Source organism: Cupressus sempervirens, chromosome 4 (genome assembly GCF_028749045.1).
Source record: "Cupressus sempervirens isolate cs-2001-9-10 chromosome 4, ASM2874904v1, whole genome shotgun sequence".
Taxonomy (NCBI): Eukaryota; Viridiplantae; Streptophyta; class Pinopsida; order Cupressales; family Cupressaceae; genus Cupressus; species Cupressus sempervirens.
In genome coordinates, this window is record NC_143121.1 from 278,887,871 (window position 1) to 278,906,677 (window position 18,807).

At 33.7% G+C, this 18,807-nt stretch overlaps 1 pseudogene; it reads left to right on the plus strand.

The window, feature by feature from the left end:
- Positions 1-8,836: 8,836 nt before the first annotated feature.
- Positions 8,837-9,773, plus strand: LOC149561082 (geranylgeranyl transferase type-2 subunit beta 1 pseudogene; annotated as a pseudogene).
- Positions 9,774-18,807: the final 9,034 nt, after the last annotated feature.

The following is an 18,807-nucleotide window of genomic DNA, read 5'->3' on the forward strand; positions in this document are numbered from 1 at the left end:
AGAAGATGGCCTTGCCCTTCCCCAGGAGTTTTAGAAATGGGAGACATTAGGTAAGAGAGTGAAAATGTTACTATCGCTTCAACGCACATGACACAGTTGGAAATGCAAATTTTGATGGTAATCATTTTGTGATAAGGGAGAGACTAGGGATGATCATTGTTACTATATCTTTAGTAGTGGATTTTTGTTTTCTCTTGAATTTGGTGGTGGGGGATCAGTGGTAAGTCTCCTTGGATATTCCTTCTTATGATGTTAGTGACAAGTGTTGCTCTTTGAAAACACTTGTACAATCTTTTTTAAATTATTAGATAAAAAAAGAGAATTGTAAGTATTAAACATGATTAGCCTTTAGTTCCTAGAAGATCTTTATTTCCCCATCAATGCATTTAGAAAGTTAAGTTTTAAGAAGACCATAAATAGAAAAAATTAGAGAAGCAATTTAAACATTTATATTGATTGGAAACATGTGAGTCTTGAGTTTCCTCTGCCTTTTAAAGAACCTTCCTTAGCTAGCAGACCTAATTCCACATTCCATAAGAGTTTCATTGCGCTAAAGATTTAGGAAACCAACTGCTCTAAGATAAAGCTTCCCGGTCAATAATAATCTAGCCTATTGAGGTACATAATAATTCTCAATTAAACTTGTGTTAATTCAGTATTAATTTTGTAATTAACTACAATTTTAGTATATGTGTACAAGAGGTGACTGAGAAAACTATTTGAGGTCCAATTTGAAAATATATTTGTAAGGATCTTGACCAAGGTTCACAACTTCAATGATTAATACATTCATTCAGGCTAGAACCTCACTACAAAAAAATAATATATAAAAAAGGTAGTGAATAACGTCATGTCTAGACCCAAATCAACCAATGAAAGTCAAATCAGCATAATGTGGAACAAAAATATATGCATTGAGTGGGTTGTCATAAAAAAGCTTCAGAATAAAATTCATGTCTAGAATTAAAAGACCTTAAAGAACATTTATGCTTGTAACACAAATGGCCATTCAAAACTGAGTATGATTACAATATGTGAAATAGCATTACAAGAACTTGTAATGCTCTTGTGAACATCGTGTTAATTCTTGTAAGAATCCCTAAGATGCTTGTTATACTCAAAATTTTTTTGAAATTGAATTAATTTTTATCCTGTCGGTTAATTGGCTTAGGGTGATATATGCTTCTTGGATGGAATAATGAGTTCGTGATTAACTTTGTATTAAGATTCATAGCATCTTCTAGTTATTTGCAAAGGAAATTTATAAATTAAGCTAATGTCATATGGCTTGCTTGAGAAAGATGTTTGTGTTCTTATTGATGGGTACTAATGACTGTCCACATTTAGTTCTTCAATATCCTATTTGACAAGCTTTCCATAGACATTTCTTTGCCATACTAAGTATTTTTTAAAACATATTTGAGTAGAAGCACTACAGTAGATACTACATGATGTTTTAACCAATAAAGTAATCGGTTAAAGACTATTATTTCCAAGGTATTATGTCATAGTATTTTAATTGTAATGATCTTAGACTAATGATATTCTTGAAGGTAACTTTGACATGCAGCAAGAAAGACAACCTATAGCCAAGGCTATATTGTGCCTACAACCAAAGCCATAAATGCTCATAACCAAAGCCACTAGTGCACATAGCCAAAGCCATGGATGATTATAGCCAAAGTTATGAGTGTTCACAGCCAAATCCATGAGTACATGAAGTCGATGATCATAATTGTTTACAACTATTCACCAGAAACAACTTCTTTGTAGTTTTTGAGAAATACTAATAAAGCAAAAAAGAACATCTACTAGTTGGTAGACATAATGGCAACTCTCTAGCAATTGAATTTAATTTCATACATGCACATATCTAATTTAATGTCATACACGAACATATCTAATTTAATTTCATACATGAACAAACATATAATATAAAATGATAACCAATAATGTCGTATATGAACAAACATATCATATATTAACCAATAATGTCATACATCAAATAAATGTCATACATCAAATATAGAATGTCATATGTACATCAAATGTGTATCGAATATGTCTCTCTGATGCCTATATATACACATGGGGAAGGAAACAAGTATATATATATATATATATATATATATATATATATATATATATATATATATATATATATATATATATATATATATATATATATATATATATATATATATATATATATATATATATATATATATATATATATGTATCGAATATCTCAACTACATCTTTTCCTTCCCACGAGGGGAAGGAAACAAGTCTCTCGACGTCCTCTATCGTCGTGTGGAGGGAGACAGTGGAGATGACGGGGCCCTCCTGACATACTCACTTGACCTCTTGTTGAGGCTCTTCTCCAGGTCCAACTGATACAAAGAAAGTAGATATGAATCAATATTTATTATACATTGAAATCAAATATATGTGCACACAAAATCAATTATTTTCTTACCGCCAACAAATAGTCACTCTGTAAGTCCACCTCAAATGCTCGTGCACGATCAGGCGTGACAAGACCCTACAACAATTCAATAAATATAATCACTTATAAATAACATTAGAAATTTTGAGATTAACTATTATAAACAACAACTAAAAGGAAGAAAATTCTTTCATACCTCCGTCAGTGGCTGTGAGCTAGCCACAGTTGCGGCCACTCCACTATCAATAGACTGGCGCAGATGAGGAGGTGTGTCTAACATCATGAGCTGCATGTCATACAATACACGTTATATCTAACATGAAACATGGAATAAATATAATCAAATGAATTAAATTAACATGAAACAATTGTACCTGTGTGAAGCTCGTATGATGTCTTTGTTTTGCGTCTATGGTAAAGGTTGAGGGTCCTGTGAAGAACTGATGCACATGCATAATTTTTTTTGTCAATCCTTAATATGATTACATAATAAATATATGTATTAATTAAAATGATTAAATTGATACATACCTTAGGACTCGTTGAAGGGAAAAAAAATGGGCCTGGAGGATCGCTACTAGGCCCAGCAACACTTTGACGCTAAATTTTGAACAATGTCAATAAATGCTAATTAATTAATCAGTCACTATACATATGAAATGTGATCAAATTAGTAATTTACCTGTGTGTCAATGCCAAGTGTCTCCTTCAGGAACTGATCGGTGACAAGCACATCATCCGCACCATCTCTGGCATGAGTGCCAAATGTGCATAGGGATTCGCATGAAGTGCACATGTGACCACGATGCATAGAAGGCTCTCCCTCAACTAATGGGCTCGTGGAATGGATGAGGGTTTGCATCAAAGCATTAATGGTCCCTAGAGTGTTGGCCTCTACATGTTCCTTCACAACTGAAGGAATAATCACATGCTCGTGTTGTGGATGGACCACAGGTGCCCTAACTACATTAGGGTCACGACATGCTCCTGGCCTCTCAAATGATGACCCCCCACCTCTACCCTGGGAGTCTAACATATCAAAATAATTGGGGATCTCCCCAAGGACAAACTCACAGTATAATTTCTTCAAAAAGTACATGGGGACCTCATGATTGTTGCAAGGAGGGGCATCAAAAACCATCCACCATCTATCCCAAAAATTATTTCTAATAACATTGTGTATTCACCAATGGATGGGGAATTGTTTAGTACACTCTCTAACAGTATTTTTCTCACTAGGTTTTCTAAATGATGCACATATACTACCTTTTGGTATTTCTTTTTTTATAACATCTTCATATGACAATTTATTTGCATAAAATCTTTTTTGTTCATCCCTCTTAGCCCACCAAATATCTAACTGACCACTAACCGAGGCTATCTAAGTGTCAATAGATTCGAGGGATGATGCCAATTGAGCCCTCATTGGATTGGTTTGTCCAGATTCTTTCAACAGAGCAATGAGTCTTTCTAATTTAGTTTTGCCTCTCTCTATTTCATTTATTATATTTTCTTGTGTACCTGGTGGAGGTCTTGCAATTGGTTCGGGTTGTGGAATTTGTTGTTCTTCTTGAGGAGGGTTTTGATTTTGAGGTTCTTGAGGGTTTTGATTTTGAGGTTATTGAGGGTTTTGATATTGAGGTTCTTGAGGGTTTTGTGGATTTTCCAGTTGATTATGGACATTTCCTGATAAAAAATCAATTGGAATCCAAATAAATAAACAAATCTAAATGAAATTTGTAAAAACCCTACAAAACAATATCAAAAACCAATAAAACAATATGGAAAACATATTAAACAATGCAAAGTTAAGTTTATATCAGTTACCTCATCATCGTGGGTGTGCTCGTTATCTTGGATTTCATCAGTGAGGAGGCATTTTGGCAAATGGTGGTGAAATTTCGATGTCCAACCCACGTACGCACTATTGAAGAGCCAAAAAACAAGATGAAAATGATGGGTTGCGGGTCTGCAGCCCATCATATACCTTTTTTGTCATTAGAATAGCGTGTACGCACTATTGAAAATTAGAAAAAAAAAAAAAAACTTGTCATCTTTTTGGCACCACGACTCAGTGCATATGCCCTATGGTCATGGAGAAAGTCAAGAAACTAAAGGAGAAAGTCTATCAGTCCCTAAAAAGAAGTAAAGAATTAGCAGAAAGGATGAATGACAATATCTACATAGAAGAAATAATTAAAGTTATTTCCAAAGAAAGAAGTTCAGATGAAGAAAATGTAGCAATATAATCTGTACTTGGAAGGAACCTTACTCTTCAAGATGAAATTAAAAAATTGAAAAGAGACAAGAAATTCATTCAGTCAAGATATGTGAAGTCATGGAACAAAAGGACCAAGCTGAAAATGAGAAAAATATGGAAGAAGTAGACATAACACTACTCAAAACAAAGATAGAGGAAAAAGATAGTGAAATCCTCCATCTTTCACTACTTCAGGCAGATATGGAAAATTAGTGCAATAATACAAATTGAGAAGTCATCAATCTAAGGTTAGAAAATAAAAGAATCATGAATGATCTTAGAGGAGAAAGAGAAACCAATGAAATAGTTGTGTGATTTCAAATAGGAATGGAACAATTATTTGAAATATCTCGAAATAAACAGAAAGAGAAAATGAGAGTTGGCTATACTGAACAAGGACAGTCATTATAGCAAGGAGCTCAAAACAATAAAAGATGTGCATGCATTCATTATGGAAATATATGACATACTTCAACAAATGTTGGAGCAATACAAAGTCAAAATTTAATGGAAAGTGCTATAGTTCTAACAAACATGGACATAGAACAAGTGTGTTCATAGATAGAACTAAGTTTGAAGGAAAATGTTTCACATGCAACAAACAAGGTCATAAATTTTCAGAATGGAAAACCCAAAATTGGAATCCTACTAAATAACTTACTAAAGCTATTTTTGGTTTTGATTGCAAACCTTGGTCTAGATGTTACGTATGTGGAGAGTATGGACACATTGGATCTAATTGCATGAAGACTCACTTTAGAAAAAAGAATCCTACAAAAAGATGTTATGTATGCAAAGAACTTTGTCATCTATCAAAGAACTAGATGGATAGAGGTAAATTAAACATGAAAAGAAATCAAAGGCTAACAATATTAGAAATCAAATGAAGAAGAAATTGGTAAGGAAGTCTTCAGAAAATTCAAGTGAAATTAGTGAGGTTATTGACACCCAAAGTAGTGAATTGGGTAATTAAAATATCTTTGCTTGAATAAGGAGACTAGTGGAGCCTATTTAAGAACTCATTTAATATATTAGTTCTATTCTTCCAAGAAACATATCTAAATTAGCATATAAGATGCACTTGGATAGAAGAAAGATCCAAACTAAACCAAGATGTTAGTTCCAACTGAGTCACTTCTTTGGCCTAATTGAGCTGTTAGACCAAATCAAGTTATTGTTAGACTTAACTAAGCATAGGAAGACTTGATTAAGTCACTGAATCAACCAAGCACTATTAGTTCTTTCCAAGCATTTAATGGATGGAAACCAAAGTGGGCTTCTCTTACCTACTAGGTACAAAATATGAAATAAAGCACTAAAATTGAAAATTGATAGAAAGGAAGAAATTTTAGTTTCTCAAGTGTAGCATTCCTCAAGATCCAAAAATTTATTAAGTGCAAATTTGTTAGTTGAAGTCTATATTGTTCAGAGTCTTCATCAACCAACCATCATGGTAGCATCTTTCGATGCTAAGGTCAAGAAAGGTTCAGAAATATTGGTAAAGAGTTTGGATTGCATTCCTTTAAAGTTCCTACTTTATCCAATAATTGCTGAGGAAAAGGATCCTCAAGGGGCACACTCATTGATTCCACCAAAGGTACTTCTCATCCATGATATCAGGTTATTTTATCATTGACCTATTCAAGAACTAGGGAATCTTGAGCTAGATCAGACATATAGTGCAATCTGTGATAATGGTGTATTGAATCCATAACAAAAACATCTAGAGGTCAAGGGCTTAAGCTACATCATCCACACGCTAAGGAACTTCTTAGTCAAATGGATCAAGCTTATACTAAGCTGAGTCTACTATATGTCATTTTTGTTATAACATACCTATCCTATCATCAAGAAGATAATTCACAAGATAACAGGGTATCCATTGATAGAAAGAGCTAAGGCTACCAAAACCCTAGGTCAGATAGAACTAAAAAAGTTAACCCTGGCCAAATAGGAGTACAAAAGTATGAAGCTAAACAATATGACTAACATGGAAATCAAGTCTAAGATCTATGTCATTGTGCATAAAATCTATAATTAAAGCCATGAAAATAGCAAGCCATGTGCGGTAGTAGGCCTGGCATACAAAATTGTGAAGAATAATTTATCTTTTGTCCTAGTTGAGATTCATTGCACCCAACTAACCATGAATACAAAGAGCATTTAAGCCTCAAAGAACAATACATGTATGTTTAGTTCACTCTTACTTTGTTTATCCTTTTATGTGCAAAAATTATTTCATTCAAAAATGAAATATTGTTTGGAAGAAAGGAACTCTTGTTCTCTATTAACTAAATGAATTCATAAGTGAGATGGGTGAAAATTTTGAGAGCATGATTGATTTATACTTTGACAATTTCAAGGAGAGGATGTAGAATAGGCTTAGGATACCTAAGAAAATTATAGAGGATTATGAGCAAGATATATGTTTTTTTGTTGACTATGATAGAATTCAAATATAAGAAATTGGGCCTATAATAGCATGGGTTAAAACCATATCATATGAGGTCAATATTGATGAGACAAGAGAAATAATTGAGGTTCTCATAAATGAGCTGGTGACCCCAAGGATACCTATTTTGGTACATATGATGAAGCTAAAACAAGAATCTCACTTGAGAATCAGATCCCTCAAATTTTGAAAAGAGGAAAGAAAAGGCTAGAAAGCATTGAAAATAAACTTGCAAAATCATATTCACATCCTATGATCACTAAAGGAAATGATGATGATGATGATGAAGAAGAAGAAGAAGAAGAAGACATAGAAGAACCTCCCAAGAAGAACCCAAAGACCCCATCTAAGCCACTAAAGAGGAAAACAAGGTCTACTGTTGTGATTATTTCCTCCAAGCCAAGAAAATCCAAGAGGAAACTAAATCTATGGGATTGAAAATTGCATGGTCAATTTTCAGTCACATATTGAAAATTTTGAAAACTCAATGCCTTACAGATGCCTTTTATGCATATGTAGTTGATTGTTAGTTTGAGGCCTAGATGGTGTTTGAGTGGCTTAACAGCTTTCATTTGGCATATTCATGTGATCCACAATGTTATTTTTCCATTCTGAATCATTTGGTGAAGTCCCATTTTGAGCTTGTGTCAAAATTCACAATTCTGCCCAGGTGTCAAAATGCGTACAATAGCCCAGTTTTTCTTTGAATATCTTTTACCTAGGAATGTTTCATGACCCACCAGTTTGGGGATGGTTATTATGCATATCAAAAAATATGTTTTCCAATTTTCAGCCCATTTTGAATCAGTTTGAGTAGGTTTCGAGCCCCTCAAAGTTGGTCATTTACTGTTTAATGCATTTGTGTAGTTGTTCACAATTCTGGGAAGCCCTATTCAACCAATTATATCTTAGTCCCAGTTGACCCAAATGAAGAAATTATTTTTGCATTGTTTTCTAGGGGTTAGACACTTCATATGTTGCAATTTTTAGATCATGACGAATCCGTTTGATCAGTTTGCTAACATGATTAAAACCCACTTTACATTGTTTTGTTATGACTAAGCTGTCTAGATTGATCCATACCCCTATTCGGCATGTTATAACATTGATCCCATGATTGGTAAGCCTAAATGGATTGTACAATCATGTTTTATCTTAGAATTCCTTGAAGTATGCCAATTCTCAAGTCATGACGAATCCATCTGCATATTTTCTTATGTCCGTCTGTTTACCAAAAATTACTTTCAGACACATTTCCTAGTTTAAAATTTCTAGTTGCCTGTTTTCAAAAATTTTCCAAATTCATTATGTTATTTTTCATAAGCCCTAATTATGGATTCTTGTCCTTTGAATGGCAAAGAATCTATATCTTGGTTTTCAGAACCCCAAGTGATTAATAACCTAGTTTATAATGCCAAACCCGAGCCTAGTTTATGTTTTTTAACACTATTTGCCTGGAGTATATTTCAAGTATGGATGTTTAGCAATTAAAATCTTTTGACTGGGAATTCATGATGGGATGAGAAATTTTAGTACAGTAGAGCATGTAGGATTGAACACTCATGCCAATTTTTGTGGCCTGGTTACTTGATTGAATCAGTTTTTGAGGCCAACTAGTTGGCCTCCACACACAAATTCACAATTTGCAGAACTAATTAAAATTGGTGATTTTGAGATGGACAAGCATGTACAATATATCAATTCTCTTGAAAAGAAAAAGAACTTTAAGTTCAATGGTCATGGAACACTTGAGAATGAGTGGTGCATATTGGGGTCTAACATCATTAGATCTCATGGGGAAGATTGACGGTGTGGATCAAGAAGCTATTGTTTCTTGGGTGCTGCAGTGCCAACATGATTGTGGTGGATTTAGTGGAAATATTGAGCATGACCGTCATATTTTACATACCTTGAGTGATGTTCAAATATTTGCCCTACTTGACAAGTTAGATGTTATTGACACAGACAAGATAGCAACTTATATCATCAGATTGCAACAGGAGAATGGATCCTTTGTAGTTGATGAATGGGGAGAAATTGACACTCGATTTTCTTACTATGCAATTTGTTGCTTGTCAATTTTGCATTGATTAGAAAATATTGATGTTGGGAAGCCCATCCAATATGTTGCTAGTTGTAAAAACTTTCATGCCACATTTGGGTGTACTCCTGGTGCAGAATCACATCCAGGTCAAATTTTTTGTTGTGTCTGTGCACTTGCAATAACAAGTGCCCTAAGTCATGTTAATAGGGATCTTCTTGGATGGTGGCTTTGTGGACAGGAAGTAAAAATTGGAAGTCTTAATGGGAGACTTGAGAAACTTGTAGATGTTTTTTATTCTTGGTGGGTTTTATCGAGGTTGATCATGATTGATTGAGTACATTGGATAGAAAAGGAGAAACTCAAGAACTTCATTCTAGATTGTCAGGATAAGGAGAATGGGGGTATCTCAGATAGGCCAGATGATGTTGTGGATGTATTCCATATATTCTTTGGCATTGCAGGTCTTTCATTGTTAGAATATCCTGGACTAAAGCCAATATATCCAGCTTATGCTCTGCCTGTTCATGTTGTGAATAGAATCTTCTTTGGCAGGTCACATAAATACTGAGTATTTTACAGAGAAAATGATAATTTTAATGTTGACCAACAAATTTTTGGCTTTTCCCCAAGCATTTGTTTGTAAAGCTTATCTACTTTCCTAGTCAATAGAGGATGAACCTCCTTTCTCAGAGGTGGGACACAATCAAGTGTAGAACTGGCCATTGAAAGATGCCCGGATGTAGTTGGATAAATGTTCATTAAGTGGCACATTCTTTTTCTATAAGAGAGGAGTCCTACCCTAAGACATAGAAGATATATGGAAGAACCAAGGTGTCTTCCATAGGTAAGACATAGACTAAATGATAGTGAGGAAAAATAAAATTTCCTCTATCGATGACAGTGAAAAGATGGGCAGTTGAATTTTTATTGCTTTACATATGACAGTGAAAAGAAGCTTAGTGAAGATTGCATCAGGTTGTATTAGATTTGTAGTGATAAGAGGGGATTAAAGTTTCATTTGTTGTATTCAAAATGAGTTCTTTTCCAAGATTTTGTACATCTAGAACTTTTTATTGACTTCATCAAATCAGATAGATCGATCTACATTTAATTATTTTTGAAGAAGCATGCTTACGATGAACTCAGTGATTGGAGATGAGAGATGATGGAGAGAGCCTCTTCGATAGTTGTTTACTGTAAGCTTTTTCATTTTGTATGGTATTTTTTCTGGATTCTTTTGTGTTATCTTGTGCTTATCCATTTCTGCCGGTTGGGATTAAATTATGCATACCAAGTTATGTATGCAAATTTATACATGGTCGAGTACAAACGAAGGGTTTATGGCCACTTAATGAAACGATTCACAGGGAAGCCACTATATATAAGGAAGAAAGTAGTGTTAGAGCAAGGAAAGACCCCACGCATGGTAGCCCATGCTCATGTTGAAGGAGGTTGCGGAGAAGCGAATGGTAGGTTAGAGAAGAAAATATAGCAAAATGATATGCTTATACCATTTATCGCACATTCAGTATGAGAAGACATATTGAAGTGTTTAAATATTCCCATACACAATAACCATAATGTGTAAGAGGGACACAATTTTTCAAGCTGCAGGCTCATGCCCGAGGAACCCACCATGGACGACAAAGCCAGCTGGAAATGGAGGAAAGTAATAAATCTTGAACATATAGACACATGGCAGTCTAGTGTATGAGCAGGAGGCCGAGGATGAAGGCATTACGATGATACGTCCACCCCGAGAGACCGTAAGACGAAAGATTTCAGCTTCCGATTTACAAAAATGCATAACGAAAATTTGAAATGCCTGTGAGATCAAAAGGTAAAAAATTAATGTTTGAGATGCTATGACACGTATGATTGGGAGAGGCTTAGTTTGAAGATTGATATGTTATGAGGAGTAAATTGAATTTTTTCAAATATTCAAATATTATGTAGATGGATGTTGGGCCCACTTGGCAAATGGCAAATAAAGGATTGACACTTGGCATCAGTGGGAGATTTAAATATGAAATAAAATCAAAATTCAGAAATGGTTTAATGCATAAATTCAAATGGATTAAAGATTTTGAATAAATTTAAATGTTTTTATATAGTTTTAACTATATAAACTTTTAAAAAAATTTATTTTAAGCTCTGTTCATGGCTCGGGAACCAGAATTTCAAATTGGTCTTAGGGGCACATTTTTTATCCAAAATATCTAGTATAATATACCGTTGGAACCGAGAGGAGATAAGTTTTCCAAATTTGGGGTCAAATTTTGTACAGGTCTTCATCAGTTTTCTCTACAAGTAGATTTGTGTTTTCTAGGGCATTCTCAACAGAACAGGCAATTTTCATGATGGAGCATCAAAATCAGTTGGGGGGAAAATATTGAAGTTTGTTAAAGCCTAAATAAATTCTGAAAAAGGTTTTCATGCCTTTAAATTTCATTTTTAACTATTTTTTGTTGTTGCATTGAGTTCAAATCAAGCATCATAATTAGTTGTGATTTCCACCAAATATCTGAATCACTTTATGCTTTTGGGAGGCTAAAATGATGGGGATTTGATATGCAGTTGCAGAGAGAGATGTCTTTAACTTGTTGAGGAGGTTTTCCAAGTGGACACATGTCAGTTACAGAGTAGATCCAAGAATTCATTTCTCCTATATCATTTTCTTTCTTTCTCATTGTTGTTGTTGGTAGTTTTCTTTGTGATACCTGTAGGGTTCCCATTTCTACTGCGAAACCAAAGTTGTTGTTGGTTATACTTCTTGTCTATTGAGCAGAGCTCTACTAGTGTGTTGGTGTTATAAAACTATTGAGCAATAGAGTGCTTCAATACCAAAATGATAACACTTATGCGACCTAAGGATTCGCCATTTCCTATTTTCAGTTACATATGCAAATCATTTGGATGCAACATTAGCAAAACCAAGAATGGTTTCTTTCTCTTTAGGCTCTGCAAAAACAAGGTGGGTATACCCAAGGGATGACTCAACTTGACTACTGTTGCATGAGAACTATCTTAGTTTCATTCTGATTCTCATCCTCAATTCTTAAACACATAGCTAATTGTGACATTTTAAATAGAATACATCCCATATAACAGATTTGGTCATAAATTCTTTTGTAAATTTGCAAGTATTCTTTGCAATAGTGGCTAACTAAGGCTAGAATATTTCATGCAAACAAGTATTGACCAAATTTGAAGATCTTCAGGAAATAAAAGTGAAATTGATTATAAATTTGCATTTGATGTTCATGTACAATCTATTTCTCTTCCAGCTGAATTAATTTGAGCAGTGCCTTATCTGTTGGGCTTCAAAGTCTATTGCAATTCCATAGATATGATTTGCTACCTTACAACAAATATCATTAGCAATTCTTACTAGACTTTATCATTCAAAACATCCTCCCCATTACTATAGCAACCTTATCAAATTCATCAAAGCTTTTACTTAATTCATTGAACTAATAGCAGTGATGAAAAGATATACAACCTAAATGGATTGCATTCAATTGCACAAGCTTTTACTCACACAAAATCAAGATAACTAAGTAATGAAAAGGAGACAAAATTCAAAAAGAATTGATATGGGGACAACTCATAATTTGTATTCATTTTCCTTGAAAATTGTATACATATATAGTTAACTCAGAATGACCTTAGAAAGAAACATAGAGATCATTCTATATTCATGTATTCTTAGAGAACTTGTAGAGAAAATACATCATAAGACATGCTCAAAATTACTAGACCGAAAACAAACTAAGTATATGACTAAAAAGCATTAGAAATTGGACCCTCACATTGCCTTGAAAACTCATTTATATAGGCATGAGTTGCAACAAGAAAAAGGTAAATTTCATTGATGAGTGTCCTTTACACAAGAGATTTACATACACATATAAGAAAAGACAATACTGTAAATAATAGAAAGACATGCAAATCAAGTAATCTTTTGCGGGTCCCTTTCTATTACATCTCTTTATGCTAATTTGGCTGCTACTCTGATTCCTCCATGTATGCAACTACTAAGCCCACCAATGATGAAATATGTTCTAAAGATTGAAAACTAACCTCAACCCATGGGTTTCACCATCATTATACTATACTGTGAGAATCACTTTTACCTTTCACTCTTCCTTGGTTATATTAGCATCCTAGGGTTATGGAATTATCGCTTAATATGAAGCATCTGAGCTTGGAGGTAATGTGGTTGTCAAATATAACAAAACGGGCATTTTCTAGTTCCCCAGTCATATCTACATTCAAAACCTTTCCTCTATCAAAATATGTCATCCCCTTAAACAAAAAGTTGTGCATTAACAAAAAGTAAGAGTAACTATACACATGAAACTCATGGATATAAAATCTTCTTCACCCTCTCCAAAAACTCTACACAAGGTCCTTTATATCTCTACTACCTTGGTATTGAAGTATGCTTTCTTGAAAAATTCTTTAGAGAATGATGTTATTGCTGGCAGGGTTCTAATTTTGCCAAGTTCACCCTTTGCTCTTCTCACTACCTTAGTGGCTTTATCAACACTCTTTACCATAGTCTTAAGGAGATCATAATCCATATATTGGCATGTGGAGCAAACAACTTTCTCTCTGGAAACCATCTTTTGAACAAATTTAAACTAGTTCGCGAGGTATTAGCCTCCCAGACCCAATTACCTTCATTAAGAAATCCCTCTGTTATCCACAAGCTAGGATTTAATGAGTCCATTGGAGGCATTTTTTGACTATATCTTGTAGGATTAGAACACAACAAAAATTACAATATAGTTACTTACTTGAAATTCTTTCTTATTCCTTTCTGTAATTCTGCAACTTCTCCTCAAACAAACTACTTCACGCACTTGCCAAAATCAATACAATCTTCTCATTAATTATTTCTGCTTAGAAAAACTCAAAATATTTATTTGCACAAGGTGGAACTGAGAAAATCTTCTTTGTTATACTCTCTCTTTTTTACATGCAAAGCTTTCATATCTCATTAATACACAGAGTGCAACCACCTTTTGTGTTTAAATCTGCACCATCAATCTTTTAAAAAATCCTACAATTAAGGGATGTGGAAAAAGATGACTAGCATTCCACTTGACAAGTTGGCCAATCAATTTGATGAGAACTAACCATGTATACAACTCCTTCCTTGATGGCATTTCTGTCTGGACCAACTGGTAACTAAGGACATGTGTCGACTAGTCGCTACCTCACTATACATAAAGAACAAGCACATTTCCATAGTGAAGTATCGATGGCCATTGATTTGGTCTTGATCTTATGGATGCCACATTACTGCATTGCTTAGAAGAACAATGGTGGGCCCTTTTTTGCTATATCACTGTACATATCCTCTGAGAAACTCTTCATAGCAAGATAGCCATGGCCGTTGATTTGAAATCAATCCAAGGGTAAAGAAACTACATGAACTTTTTAGGATGAGGTGGGTCCCATATTCACTATGTCAGATAAAGTAAACAATGCACATCTTTCTATAGTGAGATAGCAAGAATCGTTGATCTTAGCTTGATCTGATGATCAGAATTCCTCATACATTTTATGAATGGGGCATGGGTCCAAGATAATGATGACGTGATAAATCTTGCACAACTAGCATAATAAAACCATATTTTAATCCCAGTCACCTTTCCATGTTGCTTGGGTCCCACCATATGTTCATTTCATGACAACTCGCTATGTCACTAATGGCAAGATGCCTAAATTTTCCAATAGCCAAGTAGTGAATCATCAGAAAAATCAATATCCTAGTGATATCTTCTACCTGTCTTTTACTGGGTTCCTTTTCCTACTCTAACAGCTCTAACAAAATGCATGTGACTGAAACTTTGGCTGCAACATCTTTTCTAACTACTGCATCTCTATTTTATGGCATCGTTCTTTAGTTTCATGGAATTCACTACCTCACTATACATAAAAAGTGCACAACTCACCATAGCGAAGTAGCGATTACCATAGATTTTATCAGAATCAGCTGGTGAGAGACATAAGAGAAAAAGACTACTTGGGGGCACGAAAAAATTAAAATGAAAATAGAATATTCGTGCCGAAGACTTTCAAAAAAAATGAGACATAGGGTTTAATAGGATTTTTCAAAGGCAAAAATCTAGAAGACTAAACAAGAAGCCCTATTCATCAATGATGGATTCAATCTAATTGTTTTAGTACCTATGTTAGGGAAATTTCATCATGCGAAAAATTAGACCAAAATAGTGAAGGACACACATCCATTCTTATGCAGATTTCATTTCATTTTCATGTATTATTTCTCTTAGATAATGGAAATTGATGCTAGATCATGTGAAGTAATTTGAGTTTCATTTAGTATTACAAGTTTATGTATTCAGTCTTTCAAAGCATGAATATAAAAGGGGATTTACACAACTTATCTAGGTTTTCTTATTTTGTCTCATAATTCTTTATATGCTATTGAATTTGAGATTAAATGAATAAGGCTCATTTTATTTAAGGTATCTTGGATGAGTTGTATGTCAGATCTATTGTTGCTTTTGATTCAAGCAGTGAAGTAAAAGCTTCAATGTTCTAATAGTGTTTCTAGGTGTATGGAGGGGATATTTCATAAGAATGGAATTTGGGGATTTCAATTGACAAACTTAATTGTAAGGCAATCAAGTTAGGTCATCCTACTAGTAATGACTCTTTGTTGCAATGGATAAGGCACTGATCACTAAGTCAAATGCAAGCTGATATGAATGTCATTTGCATAAATCTTTTTTAATCAAAATCAATTTAGTTCTTCATGTTTTGTAGTGGGTTGAAAGGAATTAACCCTCACTTAGCTAATGAGTACATAGGTTATGATCTGTAGCTATTTTTCTCATATGTTATTGCATAAGTATCAAAAGATGAAAGGGCTTTATCTATTGTTATTAGGTTCATATTATATGTTTAATTGCACTAGTACTATTTATTAGAACCTCAAGGTTGACCTGCCTAGGTTTTGCAAAGCCTAAAGTGAAGAAGAAGTTATGCCTTATAGTTGGCCCAAGATTGCAATTGAGTGTATCCATCATAAGAATTTTCTAGCCTTATATGCATTGGTCTAGTTTCTTGGTTATTTTCAAAACTATTAAATCAGGAGCCAACAAGATGATGACTCTGATGGGGACAAACGTTGTAAATGCTAGAATTATGGAGATGGAAACCTCTGATATATTTTGCATATTCAATTTTGTATGCAAGGTTTATGTTCCCCATTAAGCATTATTCTCTTATAGTAGTAGTTCTCAAATTGGATGCAAACTGTGTTGAGAAATGAGTATGCCTTCAATCAATTCAATTTAGTATGATTTGTTGTTGTAATTTTAAAGTCAAGAAAGTTATGTTTTAGCTTTGTGTAGAGGTTTCAAATTCAAGATAAATTTGAAGAGGTGTCTTCTATCTTCTGTTGTTTCAAACTAGTTTTTGGTATCTTCAAGACTAATGCAATTCATGTCTTACTTAATGTGAGTGGTGACTTGAAATTAATCTCTGTACTAGTGTAGTTCTATACAAGAATTGTGATTAGTAGCTATAGGAGGAGAGCAGATTCAAATATTTCAATAAAGAATTGATGAGATTTTGGGTCTGCTGCTGTAAATAGTGGATAGAGAACATTCAACCATCTGGATCTTGAGGTATTTTTATTTTCATATATTATCTTTTCATGAAAATTGATTGTTAAAAGGTAGTGTTCTCCATCAAATGAGTTTCAACACTAAGAGGAGGAGAATAGTTTGACAAGTTTGATACACTTCATTGGATTGAGTTTTAGCTTGTTGTATAAGGTTTGTGAACTATATTTGAAGAGATTTATTTGGTACAAGGTTGTATAGATCTGCTAGAAGTTGTGAATTTCAGATTTATTATTTATGAATGAGTTCCAAATCTTTGAAGAATTTCAAGTTTCCTTTCATCTAGTATGTAGCCTATCATTGAAATTTCTAGATCTATTTCTACCAAGCGATATATGCCATTATGTTTTGATGGTATCTATCATTTCCCAAATGTAAATCCCATTGATATTAGAATTTTTTTTCCTAAATTTAATGGGAAACATATTGTTTCAGCTAGTCATCATATTCAAGTTTTTAGTGATTTGATTGGTGACTATGAGATTGCTCATGAGGATGTGCACATGAAATTATTTGTTCAAACTTTAGAGGGTGATGCTAGAGACTGGTTTTCCTTTTTACCAACATGTTTTATTTCATCTTGGAGTGAGTTGCATTCAGCCTTCATGGAGAAATTTGGAGAAATGGTAAGCATATCTGATTCTTATAATAAATTTTTAAGGATTCACATTGAGAATGGTGAACTTGTTCCTCAATTTGATATCAGATTTGCAAAATTTTCAAATGAGATCCCTGAGAGTTATAGACCCAATGATCAAATGTGTTTAGCTATTTACTTTGATGCATTTCACAAGAAAATGAACTATCTACAAAGCGATAAAGAATTGAAGACATTATATCAGACTTTTATGACTGCTAGGGATATTGAAAATAATCTGAAATACAGATTGAATAGAAGTCATTTTGCTAGAAATGTGTGTCGCTATATTGTGTTTGAAAGAAAGGATGAACGTGGTGTTGATGGTTCAACTTCAAATCAGCTCATCAATAAGCTGGCTATAAGTTTTAATCAAGTGGAAAATTTAAATCAAACTATGTCTAGAATGAAGGTTAGTTCGGTTACAAATGAAGACACATATATTCTTGATGTTACAACAATAAGATGTATTTAATACTTTGATTTAAATGAGGAATGTGATTATATACTAGATCAAGGATTAGCTACAGTAGCGAGTTCTTCTAATGTTGATTATGTACATAATAATGTTGCTAATGTTTTTAGACATGAAGTTGTTGCACCTAGACTTTAGTCTTGTGCAAGTTACAAGGGTGAAAGTTATATCTCTTCTCATCAATTTGATATTGCTGAGTCGACATGCCATGGAGAGATAACACAAGATGAAGAGTGTGAATCACATTTATCTCAGTCACAGTCAGAAGAATAGAGTGCACATGTTTGTAATGTTTCAGTAGTAGATGATAAGGTGGATTCACTTGATCAGTCAAATATGCAAGAAATGAATTCTCTTATTCATAGATTGCATCATGTTGAGAATGTTATAAAATTTGAAGTTGAAAGATATTCATCTCAATATGAGTGCGAAGAAGCTGAAAGTCATCTTCCAAGTGATAAAGATGGAGTTGTTGATCCAATGTATTATGAAGAAGCATCATGTGAAGATAATGGCAAGAGTTTTTGCTCAAGTCAAGAAGAGGACAGTGGTAGTACATGTTCATCTTCACATGAATCTGATGCAAATTGGGAAGAAGAAAGTAATGACAGAAGTGAATATTGTTATGAAAGCAAAGGTGTGAGTTCTTTTTCTAAATCTAAAAGTGATGTTCCATTGCAGTGTCATACAAGTTCACTTGAAGTTGAAAGTTGTGAAGAAGATTTTTCTATGCAATATGAAAACAAAGAAATTATTTATAAGGATGGATTACCTAATTGTGTAGATAAATTTCTTGAGGATGCATGCAATGATAATCAGCATA